The following is a 16,609-nucleotide window of genomic DNA, read 5'->3' on the forward strand; positions in this document are numbered from 1 at the left end:
ATCTGAAGTAAGAAGTACAAGCTGTTCCAAAAGTGTGGAAACACCTAAATAAAATGCTAACCGTTCAGAATTGGGAAAAGGGAAAAAAAAAAGTGATGATGCCAGACGAGGGGGAAAATCCTTTGAGACATATGGCACCACCGTCTTGAAATCCGCTATCTTGAAATGGCGGTAACTTTTTTTTTTTTTTTTTTAATGGGAACCCCATCGTGTGATACATCAAATAGGACTGAAATTTTCCAAGGAAGCCAATGGCGAAATGTTTTTGGCTCTACGACCAAACAGTTGCAAAGTTTTAACCGATTTTCTGCACTTATCTGAAGATAATAGTGTGGGCAATGTGTGACCCACTGAAAATGCTACAGCAACTGTTCAATGTGCCGTCCCTCCTGAGCAATCGTTAAATGTATCCGCTGCTGCCAGTCATGTCATTACTCTGGCCAGCATGTCCTCAGGAATGCTGGAACATGCGTCAATAATCCTGCCTTAAAAGTGGTTAGTGTCCCTGATTTTGGTGGCATATACAACGGATTTCACGTTGTCCTACAGAAGAAAAAATCCAACGGAATGAGGTCTGGGAAACCAGGATATATAGATGTAACACAACATTGTGAACACATTAATTTCCGCAACTGAGATTGGATTTCAATGACACTTTTGTAAGGAAATAAATACCTTGCTCATTTTCATATTTATTTATTTATTTATTTATTTATTTATTATTATTATTATTATTATTATTATTATTATTATTATTATTATTATTATTATTATTATTATTATTATTATTTTGCAATAAAATGATATACCTAACTCTCTTTGCAATATAATGGTAACCAACATTTGGAATATCTGCTGCGGCTTCCGAATATACTATGCTTATTGCTTTGCTCTACAGTAACCCACATGCTTCATAGTGTTATTCGCGTTTTCTCGAAAGTGCATAACTGAGGATTACCATTATCTTGCCCACGGGCGTCTCTGGTGGGGGGACGAGGAGGACGCGTCCCCCCAATATTTTGAAGTACAACATATTCAATATTTTATTTTAATTCAATTTATTTACCTACGACAGAATAACATATAAATAATAATAATTATATTTATTTGGAATGTAATATTCAGCCTGTGAAACGATTATAACAGAGTTCTTGATATATCTCAGGGGTTCCGTGAAGGTAACCAGAAAGGTAACAAATGGAATCACAGATAATAAACAGGTTGGGCTAGGCACTGCCATTTAAATCACTTCCTTTTATGTCCCCCCCCCCCCAAATTTTACATGCCAGATACGCCAGTGATCTTGCTCCAAGGGGCTGAATTTTCAAAGATTGTCGAGCAACCATTTTCACCATCTTTGGACAACTTCAGATGGATTGACCCATGGGTGCCACTTATGCACAGATACGATTCACAGGACGAGATACACCACATTCTTGGACTAGGCGACGATTCTGCAGGTGGGACTTTTCGCGAATGATATCAACACAGCAGTGGATGTAGCTTCGTCCGTCGCTGTGCGAGGCCTCCCTGATTTTTGCTTGTTTTCCACCGACTTGGTTTCCTTAAATTTCGCTATAACTTTCCACACTGCGCTATGGGAAATGGGCTCCCGTTCTCGGTGACGAGCGTTGAAATCCTCTGCGATCTGTCTGCTGCTGCGCTCTCCTGAGATCAACAGGATCTCTATTTGTTCATCCCTTGTTAGTGCCATTCCGTGTTCGTCGCCTGAAACAAAAGAAATTCGGTTAAAACTTTACAACGGTTGATCGTAGAGCCAAAAACATTTCACCACTAGCTTCCTGGGAAAATTTCAGTCCTACTTGATGTTTCAAATCATAGGGTTCCCATTAAAAAAAAAAAAGTCCCTGCCATTTCAAGATACCGGATTCAAGACTGCGGCCGATGGTGCCATTATGTCTCAAAAGATTTTCCCCCGTCTGTTATCATCACTTTTTCCTTTTTTCCTAATTCTGAACGGTTTGGATGTTATTTAGGTGTTTCCACACTTTTGGACCACCCTATTAAATTTCTAAATTCTATCTTGCAAGCCATCTAGTGACTGAGGCATGAACTACTACAAATTTGGAATAATTTGTCGATTTTTTCTTATTTTTCGTATTTGATTACGAAAATGTTTATTGCGAAAATTCGACTTTTCGTAAATCTAGGGTTCTTTTCGTGAGTTTGTGTGGAAAAGAGCCCTAGATTGGTCTATTTAAGTAACTTGAGGGATTTTGGTATATCAAAACTTTTGTCTGTCATTTGCCCTTAAAACTCTTAAGCAAATTCTAATGATTATATACTGTTCACATTATAAACTAACCGTAAGACTGAGAACCCTAGGTTGGGAACCGCTGTTATGCTGTGAATTGGTAAAGTATATGTCCCTTGTTCTTACAGTTTTAAAAGTATTATGAATAATAAGTCAGGTTAAAGCAACATATGGTTTTTAATAGCTTTTTTCAACCAAAATAAATAATTACAAATTTCTCGTATGTATTTCCAGGTAACATTATGATACGACGGAAACGAAACTTATTTGTTTCTTTTTTTTTTTTTTCAAGTTATCATCAAAATATGCCTAATAAAACAATGCAAATACAATAATTATTCAAAGTATTTGTGAATACTGTTTCCACCTTTCATTCATGCCAACGTTCGTTTTCCTATCAGCATCGTCCCATCTTCTGCTTCAGATTCTCTTCAAAACATTTTTTCACGTTTTGAAATTAGATTACTACTTCATTGCCTGGGCTCTTACAAGTGTTTACAATGGTTGTTAAACGATACATTCACAATAATATAATATTTAAATATAATAAATGAAATAGAAGCTTACATACTCCTTCATATATACAGCAGTACAACTAAAAATAATACAATGCATAACATCCACGTGTGATTGCCAATTCATGAAGTCAGTAATAGTTTAATTCATTTCTGATGAACCTAATTCAATAATTTCAAAGACGATGCCTGATAATTCTCTACTTCATTAGTTAATAGCTTCCCCAGCAGACCATCATATTATTTTATTATTGCAGGTAACTACAATTGAAATTTTTCTTCTTCTTTTTTAATTTCCAAAAGCAGTTTTAAGTGCAATAAGGATTCGAAATATCACGGAAATAAACTCTTCCTCAGTGTCGGCGTTGCTGTTACGTAGCCAAAATCGTTCCCTGTTGTAGGCGTCTGTAGTTTGAGTAGAGGCCCTAAATATAATCGCAGAATTCCCTTTATTTAATTACCGTTGAAGCTGCAACACAATTTTTTCCACCAAGGTCTCTTTGGCGGTTCTGACTTCGGTAAATCGTCTGTGCTGCCGTTGAGAAATATTCGCTCCAACTCGGACTCTGATATGTCCTGAAGGATGTTAAGCTCGGATAATTCGCTTCGAACATCGTCTTCGCCGTTGAAGCAGCAACACAACTTTTTCCACCAAGATCTCTTTGGCGTTTTTGAATCTGCTGAACTAGCTGTGCTGCCATTGAGAAAGATTCGCTCAACTCAGACTCTGATATGTCTTCAAGGACGTAATGATCAGATAATTCGCTTCGAGCATCATCATCAGATGCGAGTGTGGTGCAAGAATTGTGCGTATGTATACCGGTACCTTTAAACAACTCTTCTTGCAAATCGAATATATTAAGTTCTTCCTTGTCTTTTTCTGAATTAAGATTACAAGAGAGATTTGATGAATCATTGCTTTCGCTGTCGAGGGAATTCAGGTATTCTTCTAATGCTATTAATTGTAATGATGGATCCTTGTGAATCTCCCTAAAGACGCGTAGATCAGTTCTTACACTCACATAAGGAAGCAGTCCTTTCAGACGCCTTTCTTCAAGTGAATACCAAAAGACAGCGAATCCTTGTAAAGTGTAAATGACAGCTGTTCTTACTACTTCTGCATCAAATCTATATGTATATACCAGATTTCCATTGGTATCACGACTCTGGTACTCTCGACACCTTCGCTCGCAACTTATTGTAGACAAAGGATCATCTATAAAGGGAAACTTCTGCTCATATTTCTGAAGGAAAGAGGTACTTTCCCATTTTTCCCACTTTCCACAACAGGTCTTATGTTTGCGCTTAAAGAGCATTTTGTCGCTTTTAAAGAGCAAAGTATCAACACGTGTTATCTTCAAATCCTTCTTCGCTGCAGCTCTTAGTAACGATAACAGTGAGTTCAAGAATAGAAACTTTTAATTCTATTAACAATGATTTACAATAATTTATATTAAGCATAATATAGAGAATAAACTAACAATATTGACTTACGTTACAAATAACTAAAATAACTATCAATAGTAATTTACTTACATTACGAAATATAGTGGGCAAGCGAAGGGGGTTAGAAGTTCCGCAGGGCTCGTTTTGTTCCACCTTGACCCCGTGATAATACGTCACACTCGGGTGGTAAAACTTCAATGTAAATCTAACCTCACCTGTTTCCTTGTGACCAATTTAAAACAGTTGCGTAGGGTAGCGCGTGGAAAAAAAAGTTCCGAGGCATATTTGGGGATCCCAAGCGTTTCAGGTATCCTCTTGGTCGATACAGATAGGACATAAAGTCATGACTAGAGAACGGATTTTAAGCTGCAGCACCTTTTCTAAAAACGTAGTTGTTAAACAACCAAAGTTCAAAATAGTGTTGGGAAGTAACGTAACGCAAGTAACGTTTCCTAGCAACGCGTTACAAATTTTTAAGTAACGTACCTAGTTTGCGTTACTTTTTTCGCGTTACATTTCGGATGAGTAACTACAATATATGTATATTATTTTTCGGAAACAAACGTTTCTTTCCTGTAAGTGAATTTCTCGGAATGGAGCAATGAAGCATGAACGATGTTACTGACCGACAGTCAGTCACCTGCACTCAAAGAATCAGATAAGATCATAGTACCACTTGCTGTTTTGGAAGATGAGTACAGCCTCAGGGAAATCACGTGTACTGATTGCGAGCACCTGGAAAGTTTTGTCATATATTTTGACAGCTCCAATCCATTCACTGAGTGAACTACGAGTGCAATTGTACCGATAGTCTATTTTACTTTGATTGGTGTTGTTTTTCTAAAGATGGAGAACGAGAATATTTTACCGTCCCAACATTTGAAAGATACTTCTTCTTAAAAGCTGAAGATGATGGTGGACAGAATTTAAAAGTAAAGTGGTGCCCAGGCGGGAAATTTTGTCAACAACTAGGGTACCATAATTAACGATATAGAGTAAGGGGTTAATGTAAATAAACTCTGTTCTGATGAGCAGGCCTACTTTATTACTAGAAAATAGTTTTTTGATGGTCTGTAATATTGGAGTTATTTCAGATCAGTTTGCAGATCCTAGAGCCCCGTGGATTATAGAGTTCGGAACAACTAGCTTTAAAAAGCATGTATTGATTTTAGAATTACTGGCAAGCAGAGCCGGCCTTAGGAAGTGCGGGGCCCGATTGGAAACATTTTGCGGGGCCCCCAGGTTTACAACTAACTTGCACCAAGGTCTATATATATATCGCTCTCCCTGCTGGTCTAGTGCTTAGCGCGTGCTCCTGTTGTGTACAATCACGAAAGAAAGTATTCTTTAGTTTACAAAATTATTTTCTTAATAACTCAACAATAAATTAACCTATTACAGTACCGATTTTGACAATTTATCAAATTATAACTATCCTATGAATAACAACAAAAAGATTCAAATTATTTTATCTGTTCCCGAGTTATTGGCAAAAGAAAATTTGTCAACTGTCAAATTCTTTCTTTTCCGTGTGTACATTGTCTCGAGCCCGATTCCCGTTGGGAGAGCACACAAAATTTAATTTCATAATCACTCCCTTTTATTAATCATCCATCTCCTAAGAACAAGTCCTGGGACGTCAAATGAAAATAAATCATTTCATTTCAAATAGAGATTTTGCAGTCAGAATGAATGACAATCAAAAGATGAGCTTAAATAGTGCGTGAAAGTTAATAGACTAAACATATATAAGGTACATTTCAATATAAAATTATATGTAAATCTACAACTAACAATATTAGTATATCATATCTGAAAAGGACATAGTCATAATACTACTTGTTTTAATGATCTCCCCGAAATTTTGAAAAGTTGTTAAAATAACATCTAAAATCACGTTTTCAGTCCTCACATAACCAAACATTACCAAACACTGAGGGCCACCGGATCCCTGAAAATTTTAAAGCTGTTAAAAGAAACTCTAAAAATTGCGTTTTAATTTCCCCATTGCCGAAACTTTCCTGAGGAGAACCTCCGAACACATCCCGAAATGAAATCCTGGCTACGCCACTGTGCATATAGTGCTACGCCACTATAGTAAATATCTATAGCACGATAAAATTTCCTACTGATCTATTAAATACAACTGTGTATCAGCAAGCCTATCTAACAAGTTTTGATATGTATTTCGAAGAATTGAACACTTTTCGAAAATGTAGGTGATGTAACTGACGCCCTTGCCTCACCCTGCGGGCAGAAATGCATACAACAATGATTATACTTTAAGACGTGTTTTAAAAATTTATCAAAGCTACCAACAATTCTTATATGTATTGTGTAAAACATATAAAGAAACTACTGCAGCATTAAATTCAGAAAATATTTCCTTATATCAGGAGACTCAATACAAACTATTCATTTACTTGTTAGGGAGAGGCCCTCCCTTGTGGAGTCCATGGATATACCTGTATTGCAATATGTTACGTGTACTTGATGACCGAGAGTAGCATGTAAGCTAAGCAGTAATATGGAATACTTTTAGTGTTGCTCATTAGAGGAGACACTGCTCGCATCTCTTCTCGTCTCAATATCGAGACCGGCTCGGCTCAACTAGCCGATAGCTCGAGCCGGCTCTCTTGGGGTGAACCATCGGCTCGAGCTGGTTGGTTGGGATGATCCATTTGCTCGGTTCGGCTCATCTGGGCCGAAGGCTCTAGACGACTCGGTTGGGTGAGCTGTTGACTTGGCTCACTTCTCGGTTCGGGTCAATAGTGAATGAGCTGTGAGCCGAGCTGCTCAAGTCGTTGACAATTCTAAACCTGGGCCGAGCAGTTTTGAAGATATTTGGCCAGTGCCCTATAACTTTTAACAATGTTTGACTCGAGTCCGAATACTCAACCTAGACCCTCAACCCAAATTCAGAAGCTCGTGAACAATGTCCTTGACTCCTAGACTTCACGACTACCGAGGTTGGCAATCAACTAGCTTTTTAGTATTCAAATACAAACCGCCTACCTTTCATGTTTAAACACAGTGTTGTTATAATTAATAATAATAATAATAATAACAATAATAATAATAATAATAATAATAATAATAATAATAATAATAATAATAATAATAATATCATTAATTACCTATATTGTCTATGCAAGATACGTGAAGAGAGTACTCGAAACTACACACCAGATTTGGCTCGATTCCAGTTGAAACTCGACCCAAATTCGAGTCGAGCTGGAGGAAATTTCTCGAGTCGAGCTCAAAGATGTCTGTTTCTAGTCGAATCGAGTTTCAGAAAAACTGCCCATCCTAGAGTGACCAGATTCTAACAAACGAAAAGTAGGACACAGGTATAATAGTATATGGTAGATTACTGCGTCGGCAATACATATATCCTTATTTCATTTAATGTTAACCTTAAGTTAATCAACATCTTTTAAAAAAGAAGAAGCACTGAACTAAAGTATTCCAGGAATCCAACACAACTCCAAATGCTTTGATGAATGACAAAATGGTTTATTTTTTAAAATACAGTGAAACTTCGTGTTGGGCTAAAAAAATTATTTTCGAAGCGTGGTATTATTTTAAGAAATGAGAGAAAATTTAGACCGGCACAAGAAAACTTCTACAGGTATTTAACTTGATCATCACTAACATAAGTTGAAAAATAAACTTTTCCTACCTTACCGATATCTCAACAAGCCCTTCTCAGTAAAAGCAATGAATGTATTGTAAAAAAAAAAAAAAAAGTTTGTTGATTATTCTCCATCCCTAGTCTTTTGACGAGTGTTAAAAAACACAGCGGTTCATCATTCAGGAAAAGAGTGCCTTTGATTCAAAATGTGAATAAAGAATGAAACATTAAGATATTGCAAATAAATTAACTCTGGACATTTCGCAGAACATTTAAAAGAAGGATATTTCTCGACTTTCTAGGCGTCTTCGCAACACGCAGGACAACCCTTTGAAAAACAGTACTGTACTGCGAAAATCAGTACGTCTCATCACCATAGCCCATCCCTATGAGTAACGCAGTATGTCATTTTGGTCAATGTTATATTATATGAAAATATTCATATAGCTGTCAAGTAAAAATTTGTCCTTGCATTCACATAATGCAATTCAGAACGTGCAATAATAATAATAAAATAGCGGTAGTAATAGAAGTACGGAAAGTTGAAGTAATAAGATTTTTTCACATATTCAAAGTTTCCGACCTAAAAGTAACGCGTTAGTAACGCATTACTTTCGAAGTAAAGTAACAGTTACTTTTTTGGGGCAAGTAACGCGTTACATTTTAAGAGAAAGTAAAGTAACTAGTAACGCGTTACATTTTTACAAGTAACTTACCCAACACTACTGACAATATATCACTCAATTAACGACGGTCTGTCGGTCTATTTATTTGTTGTCTTAAACGACAACAGGCGTTTATTAGATGTATTATTCTTATATACATTTTACGAGATGGTCAAGTGACAGGGACAGGGGTTGCCGAGCAATGTCTAGAATTGTCACGAAGAACATCAAAAGTAAAAGTGTCAAGGACAGAACGCCTGTCAACATATCGACAAGAAAATAATTATTCTCGATTTCACCGCTGCCTTTGTATAGAAAACGCAATATTACAGAGAGCTGTTCGACACAAACAATATATCGTGTACAATTTAGAATAATGTGGTAGTATTTATTTTTTAAACATTTTTTTTTTACATTTTTGCTTAATTACTTGCCATGAGTTTTTTGTGAACCCATTTCGATTTTTTTTTCGAGATACTGATCATTATTCTCGTTCATCATCTGCTAAAAATCGGCTTTCAAATTATCTCTAACTCTATGAATCCTGAATGTTAAATTGTGAAGCTAGAAACTAAACAAGCTCCTCTAAAATGCATATACAGGGATTGGACAAAAGAAAATCTAAAACGTTTGCAAAAGTGTGAAAAAACATACCTAGTATGGTGTGGGACCTCCTTTTGCGTCCAAAACAGCTTGGATCCGACGTGGAATGGATGTATACAGCTCCTGAATCGTGGTGTGTGTAATTTTGTACTATTGTTCGTCCAAAACATGATCCAGTTCCCTAAGGGATGCTGGTGGAGGGTAATGAGACCGAACACGCCTTTCTATCTCACACCACAATGGCTCAATGATGTTCAGATCTGGTGATTGTTGGACCCAGGGGAGGTGTGATAGCTCCTGGTCATGCTCCTCAAACCATGATTTCACCGTTTTTGCAGCGTGACAGGGTGGCAAATCATCTTGGTAGATGCCATCACCATCAGGGAACAATATTTGGACCATCGGTAGAACCTGGTCCCCCCAAATGGCCTCATACGCCTTAGCATTCATCATTCCATGCAGGACTATGATGGGACCTGCAGATAACCACGATATCACTGCCCATACTGTAATAGAACCACCCCATGCTTTACAGTTGGGAGCAGACAGTCTATCATAGGCCTGCGACGGTGTTCTCCATATGTAAACACGACCGGTTGTTGGAAACAAGGTGAAGGTCGATTCATCGGACCACATTACATATTTCCATTGCTCATGAGTCCACGCCTTGTGGTCCTTGCACCACTGGATACGCCTCTTCGCATTTACTGCTGTGACCAGGGGTTTGGCGATAGCGGCCCTGCCATGAATTTTCATTTTATGAAGTTCCCGTCGCACTGTTTTCGACGAAACCGGGTTCCGTAGGCCGGAATTGAGTTCAGACGTAATTTTCAGTGCAGTGGTCTTCTTTTTAGCTCCTACAATCCGTTTTAATGCCCTCCGGTCCCTATCTGACAGGATTGTCTTTCGACCACTGTTGTGCTTTGCAGACGTCGTTTGCCCATGAATTGTGTATGCTCTCGTGACATTGGACACAGTGCCTTTCGATGTCCCCACAATATTCGCCACTGTTGCCACTGAAGCTCTAACCAGACGGGCACCAACGATCATGCCTCTTTGGAAGTCTGTCAGGTTGCCCATTTTACTGCATCACTTTCACGCCACGACACTCACAGGTGAACTGGTTACTGCTGACGGAAGAGGAAGGTCTGCATGACACATTGAAAACAAAAAACGATCGGCAACCGCAACACGTGATGTACAGTGAAAGGCCAAACTTACGTGTCCTGTATGAAGTGTTCTTAGATTTTTTGTCTACCCTGTATGCTATCTCTAAAATGCTGTTGTTCTGCTCCTCGAATTTCAATTAGGGATATGTAGTCGGTAGTTCTTCCATGTTTCAGTCCTTTGTTGAGATCAAACCAATACTCTTTGTTACGCTTGTTGGTTAGCACGTGCGCCTTTAGTCCTGAATTCTAGTGTTGCCACGAGACGAGACATTTCTCGTGTTTCGTCTCGTCTCGTCTCGTTGAGACGAGACATACTACTTGTCCCGTCTCGAAAACGAGACGGGACGGGACGTCCTGTGAAATGTCTCGCCTCGTCTCGTGTCTTGAAAATGAAAACGCTGGCGGGAATGGCCAAGATTGAAATTGCCAGTGGTCATATAGATTGCAAAAGGTCTCCCTTTGTGAGAAAACATGTTGAAAAGCCTTCATAGAAAAGTGTCCTCTGTCTATTGAATGAAACAATCGTGATACATGAGCTTCCAGGAATATCATCCTTAATGTCTTGTCCCCAATTCCCCTTGCTGCAAACTGAGGAATTCTCATTTTTTTATTTCTGGCTGGAATAATGACAAACAGAATCAAAGACAGGGAAGATTTTTACAAGGTCAAGAAACCGAACTACAACCACCATTTATTCAATTTGAAAACTGGGTAAGATCTACACTCATTACAGGCTGTAGTTGAAAGTTCTGGCTGAGATGGCGGAAGAGAACAGAACAGACTGCACTTGTCTTTATTCTCTGGTGGCGGTATTCTTTTTGCTATATGAACCGAAAACGGCAATTGAAGTATGTCATCTTGCAACTAAAATTTTGTCTTCTCTCTCTCTCTCTCACTCACTCACACACACACACACATATATATATATATATATATATATATATATATATATATATATATATATATATATATATATATATATATACATAAAAACATACTTTTACCATTTTATCAATCGCTCGCTTATTATACAGCAGTCATGTTGTAAAATTCACCTCTTCGTTTAGAAGGCGGGCGAAGGACAAAGAAAGCAAAGATATTATCGACGAACCCTTCAAATTGTTTGCTTTCAGCAAATTTATGATACTAACAATAATACTTTAGGTGAAGAGGTTTTACAGGGGGACCTTCGTTTCGTTACGCGGAAATGTTTGATCTGACCAGAGTGCGAAATTGCCCTCTGCTTCCATGTTGAGAGGAGGGGAATACTTCCCTTTCCTAGTGAATAATATTCATTAGGACCTGAATTATCTTCAGAAATTGTTTCTTACAGGCATATAAAACCTCTCGAACTTGATAAGTTTAAAGAACATTTGGTATAATATTCATGGAACTCAGTTGAAAGCAGAAAATATCATGAGAATGATCAAAATTCGAACATTGGAGAACATAATTAACAGAAAAGAAATAGGATACCCAAACTATATTTTTAAACCTGCTATAAAATGTATATCCTATATTTTTACTAATTCCTTACTCCCAAGAAAGTATCCTGGGGAGGATACTCTCTCCATTTTTTTCAGACTGAAATCCTTTTATCCCGTACGATTTCGCTCCCTGACACAAAACGAAAAAACAAATGCTGTTGAAATCCATACACATGACCCTTCCAGGACTCAACCCGGGGCCTTCAAGCCATGGTCTATCGCCGCAGACCGCTCGGCTTGGTATGAAGATGTACGTTGTATGATTGCGAATAGATCACGACAATATAAGAAATTTTAATCCAATATGGCCAACCAAAAATCAACATTTTTTTAGCCACTAGCTAATCTGTCATGAGTTTGTTACACAAACGGGGCAACCACCACATAGTAGCACACACCCCGCGGTTATGGGAACAGATTTGAACCATGGAGATGAAGACTGGCCCCAAGCATTCTTTCGTCCGATGTGTCGTTCAGCTCCCATTACTATGGCACTTTAAGTAGAGCTTACTGTGCAGTAACATATACAATTTCAATCAAATACTTTCCATTACTCAATAAAATTATTTGGTTCCGAGCTTTCCAAATAATAATAATAATAATAATTGCAACAAATCTAAACATGCTAAAATGGAAAGTAATTTTTGGATTGTTATGGGTTAACACTGTGAAACCTAAAGGCTGGAATATATGAAATCAAAGTGTACACACATATCTATCTATTTATCTATATATCTTTCCATCTCTCTCTCTCTCTCTCTCTCTCTCTCTCTCTCTCTCTCTCTCTCTCTCTCTATATATATATATATATATATATATATATATATATATATATATATATATATATATATATATATATATATATATATATATATATATATATATACGAGGGTTGGAACTTAAATAGTGGCAACACTGCTGTGGAAACACTATGCAATGAAATGTACTAGTGGCACTGATAGCGCACGTTGTTGACATACCTACCTACCCTCCGAGCAAATAGATTAGCTCCTCCCACGTCACCGGCAGGCGCACAGGCGAGGGAAACACAGTCACTTGTAAGCGAGCGGTCTAACGTAAAGGTGTCACTATGTTTTCGAAACAGGAACAACGGAGTTCGATCAAGATTGAATGTGCCAGAGGTCGTACAGCACGACAGTGTCATCAAGGGCTTTAAGAGACTTGTGGGGATTCGGCATTGTCGTACAGAACAGTGGCACGGTGGGTAAAAGCCTTCAACGAAGGTCGGCAAACTGTGGCAGACATGCATCGGTCAGGTCGTCCTAGCGTCTCTGAAGAAGAAATGCAAGTTGTTGCAGCGTTAGTGGACAGTGGTCGACGCCTGACGATTCGTGAGCTCGCCCACGAAACCGGATTAGCGCATGCCACTGTGCTTCGCATCCTGAAGGAACGCCTGGGCATGCGCAAAATTGCATCACGATGGGTTACGTATGAGTTGACGGAAATGCAGAAATGGATACGTTACGACGCTGCTCGGACGCACTTGCAATCAGAAACACTAATGTGAACGTTTATTTCCTTATCGTAAAAGTGCCAACACGGCTATCAATGGTACACAAAAGCACATTCAAGAATTTGAACTTATTTATGGCCTTTAAGCATCGAAGGCTCAGACTAGGATAGGGAAAGGTCAAGAATGTGTAACGGCAGTGGCCCTTGCCTTACATAAGGCATGTTAACTTACACACGTAGTGATTTAGAACACTGTATTTTAAAAATACGATAGCTAGATATATAACAGGGTGTCTACTGGAATATCAGAAAGTAAATTCATGACTTTTTCATGACTCTTCATGACCTTTTTGTTCAAATTTTCATGACCATGGCGATAAAAATTTACCATTAGTAATAATAAACCCCTACCATCAGTGGTGCATCGGTTAAGATGAAGATCACATTATGTTCCTATTTGTCTAATGTACATAATGTCGATTAGCTGACAACTAATTTTAAAATGCAAGAGCAATTTAAAAGGCAGTAAACAAATTTTTCATTGCGGTTCAAGTATGGGTTTTAGGTTTACCAGGTTCTATAGATTTAAAAAAATCTTGTGAACAGTCCGTTACATTCAGCTAGGTTTTTTATCTGCATTTTATGTACTCTGATTCTAAATTTATAATTTTCGTTTACAGGAAAAGACTGATTACGTAAATATACAATTCTTTTCCATCGTGTCATATTTGAAATTAGCGTACATAAACATACTGATAAGACCTACTGAATTTGTTCATAATGGAACCTTCATCCTGGATGGGGTCTGATGCCTTCTTTCTTCTCTTTTTTCAAGGGTACTTTTACAAATATTTTTTCTCACAGTCTGCAAAAAAGTGAACACAAAAATGGACATCTTGATTGAATATCACAAGTTCAACTTCTTTTTCAATGAGTTAGGGGAATTGTGCCTATAATGGCATACTCGGATAAAACGGCATAGCATGGTTTTTTGCCGAGCTGTAGATCTGGCAACGTTGAGAACATTTGTGGTGGAAGCCAGTAAGGCGCCAGTGAAACAGCGTGAATGGTGGCGCGAACGGAGTCCTCATTGAAGAGAGAAAAAATATTTTCAGAAAGGTAGGTAGGTGCAACTATTTTTATTGTTGATAAAGTATCTTGTTTGTTGAAGAGCTCGTGTTTTAGGAACATGTCAATATTTTTTATGTATAAAGATACATATACAGAAACGATTGGTCAAGGTCAAACTTCCAAAGGATTTTTTGGTAGCTATTGTCAATCAATTGAAAGCAAATATGGCGTCAAGGGTAAAACGACATATCTCTGCTCCGGGCAAAATGGCATACTATGCCGTTTTGCCCTAATACTTGCAAAATTATTAAAATTAGCTTCGAATTTAATATACGAGCCTATAATATTTGTAGGTCAAATTAAACAATGTGATTGCTAAATATATGTTTATTGTTGAGATAACTTAGATGTTATGAGTATTTTGTAGTGTATTTTAATTAAATCATGGTATCTTGCTACTTGCAAAGCAGGTCCTGGCCCTTTCGGGCTGTTGCGACAGAAGGCTTTTTTTATATCTAATTATGCAATACCTGGACCTAAGTTTTAAAGGTAGCCCACATGAAATGCCCTACTGTATCTAATTTTGTGATTGAATCTTAAATTTGCATTTACTAATCAATATTTATTGTTTTATATTTTTTCAGATGGTTGGAAAATACGTAAGGTCAACTGATAGACAGAAGTGGGATCCTACAAACATGTCAGAAGCAATTAAAGCTGTCATATCAGGATCAGTGGGTTGGTTGAAAGCATCCCAGGCTTTTAATGTACCTGCTACAACTTTAAGACGGAGAGCTCAAGGTAAGAACAAGAATTATGAAAGGACTAGGACATTATCAGAAAACTTTCAGTCGGGAAATGGAGCGTGAATTAGTCGCTCATTTGATGCTCCTTGAGTCAAGGTTATTTGGCATGACAACTACAGAGGTAAGAAAGCTTGCCTTTGAACTAGCTGAAAGGAATGGTATAAGTCATCGATTCAATAGGGAGGACAGAATTGCTAGATGGGATTGGGTGACAGGTTTTAGGAAGCGAAACCCTGATATAGCGTTGAGGTGTCCAGAACCGACTTCCATCGCACGAGCTGAAGGTTTTAACAAGGAGGTTGTTAAATCATTTTTTGATGTGTACCTGAAAATTGTTGAGGACAATAACATAACTCCACCGAGATTATGGAACATTGATGAATCTGGTCTGTCTACAGTACAGAAACTGCCGAAAGTTTTAGCCACCAAGGGAAAAAAGCAAGTGGGATCTATAACAAGTGCAGAGCGTGGAAAAATGTCACTGTGGTGGCCATCATGAGTCCACATGGTTTTGTTCCTCCAGTCATTATTTTCCCACGAAAGAACTGGAAGAATGACTGGATTGATGGTGCTCCTCCGGGGACTTTAGGACTCGCAGAAGAAAGCGGGTGGATGACAAGTGAGGGATTTCTCAAAAATCCTAAAACATTTTGCTTCGTTCGTGAAACCTAGCGTTGATGAAAAGGTGCTTCTAGTTGTTGACGGACATCCTAGTCATAAATCACTGGATGTTCTTACTTTCGCAAAAGAAAATTGAATTATAATGGTGTGTCTACCTCCTCATTGTACCCACCGTATGCAGCCGCTTGATGTGTGTTTCTTCGGTCCCTTGAAAACTTTCTACCATCAAGAAATAAACTACTGGCTTAAGTCTCATCCTGGAAGGCCTCTAACACACTATCAGTTGGCATCAATATTTTTTTTCGGCATATGGAAAATCAGCTACTGCACAAAATGGTTTCCGCGACACTGGTTTGTGGCCTATTAATCCTCGAGTATTTCGAGAACATCTATTTATCCCTTCTGAAACTATGGAATCTGGTCCCGCTTCAAATGGAGAAGCTGAAACCGCTGTAGAATCTACGTCCATGAACCATGAGGGAACCTCTTCTCAAGGATTACCTAATGCAGGAAAAAACAACTTTTCTTCTACGGAAACACAAATTTTGCTACCTCCTAAGTGCGTCAGTGTAGAACAAATCTCACCACTTCCAGTCGTTTCTCATGACACAACCAAAAGGAAGAGAAGAGGAACAGACAAGTACTCAGTTCTTACCGCAAGCCCATATGTAAATGAAAAAAGAAGAAAGCCGACCAAAGGAAGTTAAATCTCCGAAAAACATCTGCCAGGAAAGTGAAAAAGAATATAAATTTTGATACGGTAAATGAATCTGAAGTAATTATGCCTAGTGATGATGATGATGATGTTGACGATGACTGTCCCTGCCTCTATTGTAATGAACTT

This window comes from Thermobia domestica, chromosome 9 (genome assembly GCF_964235325.1).
Source record: "Thermobia domestica chromosome 9, izTheDome1.hap1.1, whole genome shotgun sequence".
Classification (NCBI taxonomy): Eukaryota; Metazoa; Arthropoda; class Insecta; order Zygentoma; family Lepismatidae; genus Thermobia; species Thermobia domestica.